Below are 11926 nucleotides of genomic sequence, written 5' to 3'. Positions count from 1 at the left end.
CACCTTAGGCAAAGGTTTAGTGAATATATATGCTAACTGCTCTTTGCTAGACACATGTTCCATTCTCACTTGCTTCTCCTGTACTCTCTCCCTCAGAAAGTGATATTTCAACTCAATATGTTTAGTCCTTGCATGTAACATTGTATTTTTAGAAAGATTTATAGCACTAGTATTGTCACAATAAATAATCACCGGTTCAGTCATATTCTTCTTAAAACCTTCCAAAACATGTCTCATCCAAATAGCCTATGTACAGTTCATAGATGTAGCCACATATTCTTCTTCTGCAGTTGACTGTTATACACAAGTTTTCTTTTTACTGGTCCAAGATACTAGTCTACCTCCAAGAAGAAAATCTCCACCGGTTGTGCTCTTCTGGTCATCAACATTTCTAGCCTAGTCTGCATCTATGAAAACTATCAAAGAAAAGTTACCTCTATAAGGATACCATAAACCATAATCAATTGTTCCTTTTAGATACCTGGATATCCTTTTTACTGCTAACATGTGTGTCTCCTTGGGACTCTTTGGAAATCTAGTAGCTAAACCAACAACATGTGCAATATTCAGACTACTATGAACAACATATTGCAATTTTCCAATCATAGACTTGTATTCTTTCTCATCTACAGAGGGTGAATCATCCTCTTTTGATAATTTGCAACCAACTGTCACCATCGGAGTAACAACCGATTTGTAGTCTTCCATCCCAAAAGTCTTCAAAACTTCTTTCACATACTTAGTCTGACAGATAAAAATTCCGCCTTCTAACTACTAGAACTGTAACCCAATGAAAAAAATTATCTCATCGATCATAGACATCTCAAACTCTTTTTCATTTCATCAGCAAAAGCCATACACAAATCATCATCTCCATGAAATATTATGTCATCAACCAAAACTTCTGCAATTAATATTTTGTCTCCTTCAGTCTTTAAATAGATATTACTATCCTCACTAGTTCACTGGAATTTTATCTTAATCAGATGTGCATGTGGTCTCTCATACCATGCTCTTGGTGCTTGTTTCAATCCATATAATGCCTTGTGTAACCTGCATACCATATCTTTATCCTATGTCAAAGCAAACCCATCTAGTTGTTCTATATACACTTCTTCTTCAAGAATACCATTCAGGAAAGCTAATTTAACGTCCATTTGATAGACCTTAAAACCTTTAAAAGCTACAAAGGCAAGTAACATTCTAACACCTTCAAGTCTTGCCACCAGTGCAAATATTTCACCATAGTCTTCACCTTCTTCTTGTGCATACCCTTTGCATACAACTCTTGCCTTATTTCTCACAACCTCACCATCTTCATTTAACTTGTTTCTAAAGACCCACTTTGTACCAGTCACATTTTTGTCTTCCGGTCCAGGAACAAGAGACCATGTGTTGTTTTTCTCAATCTAATCCAGTTCTTCATTAATTGCATTAATCCAATCATCATCTTTCAATGATTCTCTAACTGTCTTTGGTTCAACAGTTGAAATTAGACACACATTTTCTCTGATTATTCTTCCAGTTAGCATGCCAACATTCTTGTCACCTATAATCTGATCTTCTGAATGATTTAACCTTACATATCTTGGGATTACCGGTTTTGGTGTAGTGGCTTCTTCTTCATGTTCATCATCTTCCTCATCATATATCGATTGAGCACCTATTTCTGAATTGTTCTATTCATCATTGTTCAACACTTCTGATTCAATAAATAATAGTTTTTCTTCATCATCTACAGGCTCAGATATGTTGATCTCATCAGGTGTGTCAGATAATTCATCAACCTTAACATTCACACTCTCAACTATCTTCTTTGTCCTTCTATTATAACACTTCAAAGCTTTGCTCCTGGTGGAATAACCAAGAAATGTTCCTTCATCACTCTTTTCATCAAATTTACCAGTAAAATCATCTCTTTTAATAAAACATATGCTCCCAAAAACTTTAAAGTAACTGACATTAGGTTTTTTGCAATACCAAAGCTCATAAGGTGTTTTATCATTACCTTTATTCACAAGAACCCAGTTCAAAGTGTAAATAGTAGTGCTAACTGCTTCTCTCCAAAATATCTTCGGTACATCTCCTTGTATCAGCATAGTCCTAGCTGCTAGCACAATTGTCCTATTTCTTCTTAGCAATTCCATTTTGTTGTGGAGTCCTAGGTGCAGAACTTTGCCTCTTTATTCCCTACTCATCACAATACTTCACAAACTCATGAGAGGTGATATCACCACCCTTGTTAGATCTCAAACATTTCAGACTCTTCCCGGTTTCCTTTTCTACTAAGGCTTTAAAGGCCTTAAATTTACTGAAAGCTTCAGAATTTTCTTTTAGAAAAGTGACCCACATCATCCTTGAAAAATCATAAAATACTTATCACGATAAAAGCTCCTAGTCCTCATAGGACCACACAAGTTAGTATGCACTAAATCAAGAATATTCTCAGAAGAAAAGGATTTACTCTTAAAAGATGTAGGCGTCATCTTACCCATCTGACATTCTTTACATAACACATTGTCTGGTTTCACAAGTTGTGACATACCTCTCACCATAATAGATTTTTTCACCCTTATCAAGCTATCAAAGTTCACACGACAAAACATTTTGTGCCATAACCAGCTATCCTCAATTCTAGCTACCAAACAACTATTTACATTAGCATTTAGATGAAATAGATTACCTCTGGTTTGTTTTCCAGTAGCAATCAAATCTCCTTTGCATCCCATGATCCTGCACACTCCACTCTTAAATTCAAGGTGATATCCTTTGTCATTCAATTGTCCAACACTCAATAAGTTATGTTTTAAGCCTTCTACCCAATTAAAAATCATTTGCATTACATTTATTGTTCAGAGAGATAGATCCTTTACCTTTAACCATACAAGGTGAGTTGTTACCAAATCTTACCACACCACCATCACTTCAAGAGATATAAATTTGCTTTTATCACCAGTCATGTCGTGTGAACAACCACTATCAATTATCCATTCATCACTAGAGTCAAACTGAGATACCAAAGCCTTTTCATCAAATGAATCTTCTTTTACATCAACAAAGGCAATCTCCTCATTGTCATCATCTTCAAATTTCTCATCAGTCACTCCTTCATCAACTACAATATAGCATTGTTTCTTCCCTTTTCATTTATATTTCCTAAACTTCTCCTTTCTATCACTGTTAGGACAGTTTGCAACTATATGTCCAATCTTATTGCAAGAGAAACACTTAAGAGGTAGTTTACCTTTATATTTAGCAGTGCCTTTCAGGAGTCTCTTAGCCAGAAGAGCTTCAAACTCCATCAAGTTGTCTACATCATCCACATCTGCCCTACTACCACCATGACTTGATCTACAATCATAACTGTGACATACATCTTTTCATTCTCTCACAGGTGTACCAGTTACAGATGCCTTAAAAGTCGATTCAGATGACTTAGAAACACTATTATCAAAACTATTCAATTCAAATGTAGTCAGTTTACCAATAAGTGAATCAACAATGACCTTATCACTACTCACTAACCTTAACTCTTGAATAGAAAAAACTATGATTGCATAGGCAAGTAAAAGAGTTCTAAGCATCTTACTTACAACAGTGTCATCTTCAATCTTTCCTACAACACTTTTAATACCACTGGCAAGCTCTTTGATCCTTTGTCCATACTGAGCTATATTTTCACCTTCTACCAATCTCATATCATCAAATTTACCTCTAAGACTCTCTTCCTTGTCTTTTTAAACATGTTTATCACCACCATAGATTAGTTCTAATTTTTCCCAAGCTTCAAATGCGGTTTCTAATCCATGTACATCAGTGTATTCAGTATCAAACAGTGCACTTACAATGGCTTCGAGTGCTTGATTGTTTTCCTACTGCTCCTTAAGGTGATCTAGAGTTAGAGGACCGATAGGGGGTACATATTTAATAGTAACCTTTTGCTAAAACTGAGAACCCATACCTTTGATATAAATCTTCATTCTATCTTTCCATATTGTGTAGTTGTCCTTAGTAAATTTTAGACCCTCCTTCTTCATCATTTTCTTCTAGATCTTTTCCTCAAGTTGTTAAGCTTCCTGCACATAGAGGACCTAATGCTCTGATACCAATTTTTATTTAGAGGATTAGGTTAATACTAAGAGGGGGAGGTGAATCAGTATTAACAACAAACTGAAATCTTAAACCAAATTGATGAATACTTCACCGAAACAAATCATAACCAGTACTGGTAGCCACTGAAATCATTCTACTAATCAGATTTACCAAACTGCTCATTTAAATGTTCCATATCATGCATGCAATAGAAAGATATCAACTTAACACAAACACAAATTAATCACCATATGAACACCAGGATTTTCCTGTGGAAACCCAAATGGGAAAAACCACGGTGGGGATTGGTACCCACAAGATAATGCACTCTTTCAGAATGTGCCCTGTTAGGAGCCTAGCCCGGTTAGGAGCTTACAATGATGCCTGGTTATGACCCTATTAGGAGTCAGTCAGTTAAGGAATTTACAATATGAGCTCTATTAGGAGCTTTGCCTTGTTAGAAGCAACCTCATAGGAGGATTAAACTCAAGTTGTTGAGCTACCCGGTTAAGGGATTTACATGAACAAGGCCTGTTAGGACCTACCCGGTTAAGGGATTTTGAACCCGCTGCAACTGTTAGGGAACAACATATGAACAATCATATTTAGGAGAAAACCCAAACCTTGGATTTATTCCCTAAACCCTGCCCTACGAAATTGGGTTATAGAGAAATCATTCACCCAAGGGATGATCATATTTAGGAGCAAACCCAAACCTCTATAACCCAATTTCGTAGGGCGGGGTTTAGGGAATAAATCCAAGGTTTGGGTTTGCTCCTAAATATGATCATCCTGAATTTTTAGTGTGATCCATTGAGAAGTTGAAATTTGTATCAAATGGATGTGCACTCATCCTTCCAATTAATTTGTCCCCACTATATTGAACTAACCAATAAAAGGCAATATATCATCATCATTTTTATTTTTTTTAAGGTTTGTGATGTTTGGATTTCTAGAATATACTTCAAAATTGAATGAACTTTAAGAGTCATTGACATTTTGGTTTGTCTTGATGCAAATGTGCAAGAAGGTATTTAGAATTACCTAAACTAAAATTATTAGTTTTGTGTGTTGGACACTACAATATTGTGTCTTGACTCGGTGATAAGTATAAAAAGGTTAGCTTATAGACACTAGCAAGGTCTATTCTTCTAGAAAACAAGGGCATAATAAAGTTGGCCATGACATGGATTTGAATGAGTTAAGGAAACTTATTAGCATGTATCTAATGATATCTAATATGATCTAATGGTATGGAGGATCTACTTGCTCTAACTATGTGCCTAGATCAATGTTGATTTAGTATGGAATTCCTTTTGATTATCTTTGCCAAATTTGGACAACTAGTGGTAGGTGTTACCAAATAGGGTATGTTGTTTTACCTTTATATTTGTTGAGTGGATAGTGGTATTATAAGCTTTGTGATTTTTTAATGTCCCCCTTATGAAATAGGATTTAATAATAATATTAATAATATAATTAAAATTTAATTAATTTTATTGAAGGGCCAAAAGGCATGAAATGAAGAGTTGTGACTCTCTCAAACATGAGATATAAAAGGGAGAAGAGTTCATTTGAAAGGGGATATGGAGGAAGAAAGGAAGAATGAAAATTGTGACTCAATAAAGATTTTATAGACGAAAAAAAGGAATGGAAAGAAAATAAGGAAGAGACTCCTTCAAAAGGCAAAAACTATGAAGGGTTGTGCTTTTTGAAAGGGTGGTCATTATGAAAGGTTATGACTCTTCCAAAGGGTGAAAAACTATAAAAGATTGTGACCCTTGCAAAGGGCAGACATAATGAAGAGGTGTGACTCTCCCTCACATTGGAAGATATAAAGGGGAGAAGGATTCATTTGAGAAGGACATCCAAACAAGATCCATTCAAAAAGTAATTTATTATTCTCAAAAGGCAACAATACAGGGTGGTGACTCAATTCTTATGAAAGGTGGTGACCCTTTTACTAATAAAGTATAAAGGAGAAATCATTTCAAGCATTCAAGGATCACTTATCAATAATCACTCATGAATCCACAAAAGAAATCATCAATTACCAAATCAAGCAAACAATCATTCAACAAATCATTCTATCAAATCAACAATCATGTAACCATCATTCACCAATATTTCAAACAAACCATCATTGCATCATCACTCATCAATCATCACTCTCCAATACATCAAATCATACATGTTAGTGTAGGTTTTTATTTCCTAGTTGGTTATTTATTTTCCTATTCCTAGTTTTTTTTTACACTTTAATTAAGTTTGGCTAGGATTAATTAAGTGAGTATTAGTGTGAGTGGGTGCAAGGTGTTGAAATCTTCCATGGGAGTTACACTTGCCTTTTTTAGGCTATTGTGGTGGTCTCTTCCCATTGGTTGTATTTGCCACCTCTCCCCTCTCTCATTTCCTATATATACTCACTCCTAGCTATTGGAGTTGAGGAAAAATCAACTCTACAACTCCCAAAGATCGCCTGCATGCAAACCTGTCACATAAAGAGAAAGGCAAAATAGCTATGGAGGCCAAAATTTAGAGATCCAGAAAAGAGGAGTCGTATTGATTGTGCAATAATAATGCAATTCAATAATTACAGTTCTTATGAAAAAACAAAGAGAGAATCCTTATAAAAGGATACTCGAAACTCTAAAGGAGAAAATCCTAAAGAATTATAAGATTCCTAAGTTTAACTTAAGCATAGAGTATGATAGACTAATAATTAAATAAATAATTATTAGCTAATAAAAGATAACTCTAACACCCCCCCTTAAGATGAACTTAGGGAGTAGCTAAAAAACAACTAAGGACTAAAAAAGCATGTAAAAAATGTAGGAAAGCAACAATGGGTCCCGACAACTATATTCAGAATCGGAAAATAAAACCCCTCTTTTAGGGCATAAAAAGGGTTTATATATATATATATATATATATATATATATATATATATATATATATATATATATATATATATATATATATTTATTTATTTATTTATTTATTTATTTCTTTATTTATTTTATTTTTTGACGAAAATTTTCTGACGCATTTGCAGGTACAGCTGTATGGATTTTCATGCCTCGAAAAATGTGCCAATAAAAAATCATGCCCCAGATGTCCCAGATGTCCCTGTCACCGAAAATAGGCAAATTATATATCAAAACTCATGGAATCAACCTTTTGAATCCAACTATGAGGTCTTTTTGGCACCAAAATGTACCAAAAAATCAGCTACCCCCAGAAATGGAAAAAAGCAACTGCACAAACCCCCAAATACATAGATCTAAAGAACAAGGCCCAAAAAATCTCATGAAGAGAACAAGGGCATGCAGATCTAGAGCTTTGATACCATATTGGAGTTGAGGAAAAATCAACTCTACAGCTCCCAAAGATCACCTGCACGCAAACCTGTCACAGAAAGAGAAAAGAAAAATAGCTATGGAGGCCAAAATTCAGAGATCCAGAAAAGAGGATTCATATTGATTGTGTAATAAGAATGCAATTCAATAATTACAGTTGTTATGAAAAAACAAAGAGAGAATCCTTATAAAAGGATACTCAAAACCCTAAAGAATTATAAGATTCCTAAGTTTATCTTAAGCATAGAGTATAATAGACTAATAATTAAATAAATAATTATTAGCTAATAAAAGATAACTCTAACACTAGCTAGTCTTTGTTTTCCATTCTAGTGCATTATAATTGCATTCTGTAGCTTTTTGCTCTTGCATTGTCCTAATGTTATTGCTTTTATAGTATTTGCATTTCTCTCTTGGAGACTAACTCTGTGTTATTATTTTGATATTGTATCATTTACATTCACAATTTTATTTCTATTCGTTTGCACTAGTTATTCTAGGCTATTCATCTTTTCAAATTCTAACATGGTGTCAGAGTCATTCTAGTGCAAGAATGGATTTTAGTTTCCTTATTTGAGAGATCCAGGGAAGGCTAATAAGTTTTTTGCGGGTTTCCTAAAAATTGAGTACGGTATTCTCTTGCATTTCCATACGAACTTGAGAATAAAAAATGTTTGAGGGAAAACTCTAATCTTTGGGCCTTTTTTGGTGCAAATATTTTGTGAAATCTAGGTGTTTGCAGCAATCTGGTAATTCTAATGACATTCTTAGCTATTCCATCCAGAAGGCCCAAGAAAGTTAGACTTGGCTTTCATTTCACCAAATCATAGCACATAAATTCAAAGAAAGATTGGAGGTTTTTTTTGCACCAAATTTATGTCTTCTGCGAGTCAAATTGAAAAATAGTTTCTAGGCTTGCTTCTCATCCCAAAAATACCATCTGGGTATCTTTTAGATTTTTCATATATTGATCAGATCTTGCAAAAATTGATGTCCAAAAGTGTCCCACGACCATTTTTTCGATTGTAGAAAGTTGAACTTTTTATTTTTTCAACTTCTACTTGTTGGATTATAAAACATTTTCTAGGTTTGGTTTGTAGCTCAAAAATATTTCTGGGCTTTTGATATTATCTACATATAGTGGATAGATTTTTCAGAAATTAAATTAGAAGTAAAAAAATTATCACTAGGGAAAATTATTCCTGGAAGACAAAATCATTTTTTAAAAAAATTCATATCTTTTTGCTTGGGCGTCAGATTTTAGCAAACAAGATATTGTTGGAAAGATAAAGATAAACATTTTACTTCCATGTTGGTCTTGAAAAATATTTATTACTTCCTTTATCAAATATTTCATGGCAAAGTTGGTCCTAAACACAGCTACTAGAAAGGGTGGGGGTGTATTGATGTTCTTGTGTTCTCTTTCTTTAAACATTTGTGAATCATGGATCAAACAATAGTTCGCATTTTAACTCCTTACAATTATTTTGAGTTGAAATCACACATGACAACCTACTTAAGAAAATTTGGTTTGCATAAGAAAATTTGGTTTGCATAGGATAACAATGGGATTGGAAACTGAACCTACTATTGCAGAAAAGCCTAAGTGGTTCAATAGATGTGATGAAGCATATGAAACTTTGTGTTTGTCTATTTCTCCTGACCTACTCTTTCATGTTGAATCTTTGAGTACTCCTAATCAAATTTGCACAAAGTTAGAAACTTTAATTGGAACTTAGGATTCAACGAGGGATCATATGTTGGAAAATGAACTTATAAGTCTAAGTCTAACCAATTTTAACACAATCCAAGATTTCTTCACAAAATTGAAATCAATAAGGCTGCAGTTAAAACAATGTGGAATTGAAAATAAAGATGAACAATTGATTCTTAGTATTCTCTCTACCCTAAGTTTTGATATTCAGTATTTGTTTCTACTTTCTATGCTACTAAGGGTACACTTGGGACTCAATCTACCATGCCATCATTAGATGATTTTTCTCTTTCACTCACACAAGAGAAAGATAACCAAATTTCACTGGGCACTCTAAAATCCTATGTCACATGCCTTGGCTATCAACCAAGGCACAAAAGAATAGAAAGGACAAAGTAGCAACAATAAGGAGAAGAAACAAAAGAATAGTAGTGAGAAGAAGAATCATAAACGAGTCATCTCAAAAGTAGCTAATGAGACCCAATCTTCTAATGGTGAAAAGCCTAAGAAAGAGAAGGTCAAATGTGCCTATTCTAAAAGACCTAGTCATGATGAGCATTAATGTTTGAAGAAACAAATTGATCACTGGACACATTCTTGAAACGAATAATATCAGTGTACCTAAATCAGTAAAACAAAGTTCAAGTGAGGGGTCTAACAAGGCTAAGGAAAACAACAAGGGGAAAGGAAAGGGCAAGGCCATAGGTTCATTACCATCCACTTGGGTTCTTGATTCGGGTGCCTCGCACCACATGGCTTCATCAAAGGATGAACTTGCATCTTTGGACTCTCATGTTGTATAAGTGGTGACCAATTTAGTTTATGTAAGTTAGTAGGCTTGATGGTAAAGAATAATTCAAACACATTAAAACTTTATCAAGTAGGTTACCATTATTTAATTACGATATTGAACTCCTAAATCCAATTTTTAATTTTTTCTATTGTGGCTTGTAGTCAAAAAACAAAAATATACAATTCAAAAAAATAAAAAACTTTACATTCGACATTCTAAGTTAAATAAGTTTATTTTCCTAGTACTTTACATTTCATGTTAATTGTCCAATATAGTGTAGATTTTTCTATTTCATAGTTTGGCATATGTATTAAATTAGTCACAAAACCAAAAAAATCACAAAAAAATAATATCATAGAACTTAGATATTTTGCAAGATCTCGATTTGGGGGCATTACATAGCAATAGTTAGTGGTCAAACATCAACATGGTGTGCAATTTCCCATGGGAATGAACACAAATGATCATATTACTCTTCGTCGAGAGAATTAGTATCATCAATCAGTTCCTTAGAACACTTGAAGTAGTGCATATGCCACTCTTACTATCCATTTTTTGCATGTCCTATATAACAATAACCCATGCCCCCATCATACACCAAGAGCAATAGAAGTTGGTCAAGATAAGAATTTCAAGTTGGGATGCTTTGGTGTGACATCCCAATGCCTTGATGCCCACTTCTTGTACTCAATTTGCATGAGTGAGTTAAGGCACATGTTGGAATGTACATACATCAACTCCTTTTTTCTTCTGCTACAAGTCTATCATCATTAATTTGAGTGGATGCAGGAATATGTACTCTTGTTCTACTCATTGAAGAAGAACTTGTAACCTATTGAGAATCATGACAAAGTCAATACAAAATTAAAATTTTGTAAAATTTATAAGTAATATAATTACTAGACCTCATATTATGATCATACATTGAACAATACATTGATAAGATAAAGTGGGTGAATGTAGTGATGGTAGAATCTAGAACTATACAAATGTTCATTTGTAACCATTACACTTTGCTTGTGTTCTTCAAAACTTTTTCGAAGGAAGGAATTCCTCAAGTGTATGGATACTAGATAAGCCAACTCCTTTATTTTGTTAAAGAGAATAATTGAGGTGAGATGATTAATCCAAGGTGGGGTAGATTGTCAAATGCAAGCAAAGCTAAAAGAAAAATTGTAAAACAAACTATCCTTGATGATGATTGTTTATCCAATATGAGGTAAGAAATTATTAGTATCATTAAATTATTAAATTGTTGATCTATTAATGTTTCTGAGTTCTTATAAATTATTTTCATTCTTTGTAGAAGCATTTAATCTTTGTCTTTTAAACTGTATAACAATGTTTAAAAACTTATTTTTGTAAATTGTCTATTAATATATTTGGTCCTTCATCTAACAGGTTGTGTAAGCAATAAGATATGCTAATATAGTAGCCTAGCCTTGGAAAGATTTATGGGATATTTCATAGCACACTTGGGCAGATGAAGCAAACCATTCATAGTAGGACTAGGTGTTGGTATGTGGTGAAAAATCATGCTACTAGGCTTAAATTTTTGTGACTTTGTCAACAACGATTTTCCCCCAAATCTATTAACAGAGGAGTGCAGGGGGGCATAGCCCCTCCTATGGGGCCCAAGGTTGGATCCCACGGTAAGGGTCTAAGGGCAGCACCCCCAAAGCAAAAATTGCCCTTTATTTAGTAAAAGAGTTAGCTATTATTTTGGTATTTAAATCAATCTTTGTAAACCACCAAAAGGCTTGATGAACCAATGGTTGTGTAATGTGTATTTTCATCATATTGTAATTTGATCTTTGATGGATAACAAAAAAGAAGTGAACGATTATTTCTTTGGTGGAGGTAGCCCACATTGGGTGAATCATGTTAAATTTGTCTTATTGTGATTTTTTTATTTTTGTCTCTCTTATTTTGCATTATATTTGATATTGTTTATTGCTCTAGTCTACC

Source organism: Cryptomeria japonica, chromosome 7 (genome assembly GCF_030272615.1).
Source record: "Cryptomeria japonica chromosome 7, Sugi_1.0, whole genome shotgun sequence".
NCBI classification, from domain to species: Eukaryota; Viridiplantae; Streptophyta; class Pinopsida; order Cupressales; family Cupressaceae; genus Cryptomeria; species Cryptomeria japonica.
This window is presented reverse-complemented; position numbering follows the sequence as displayed.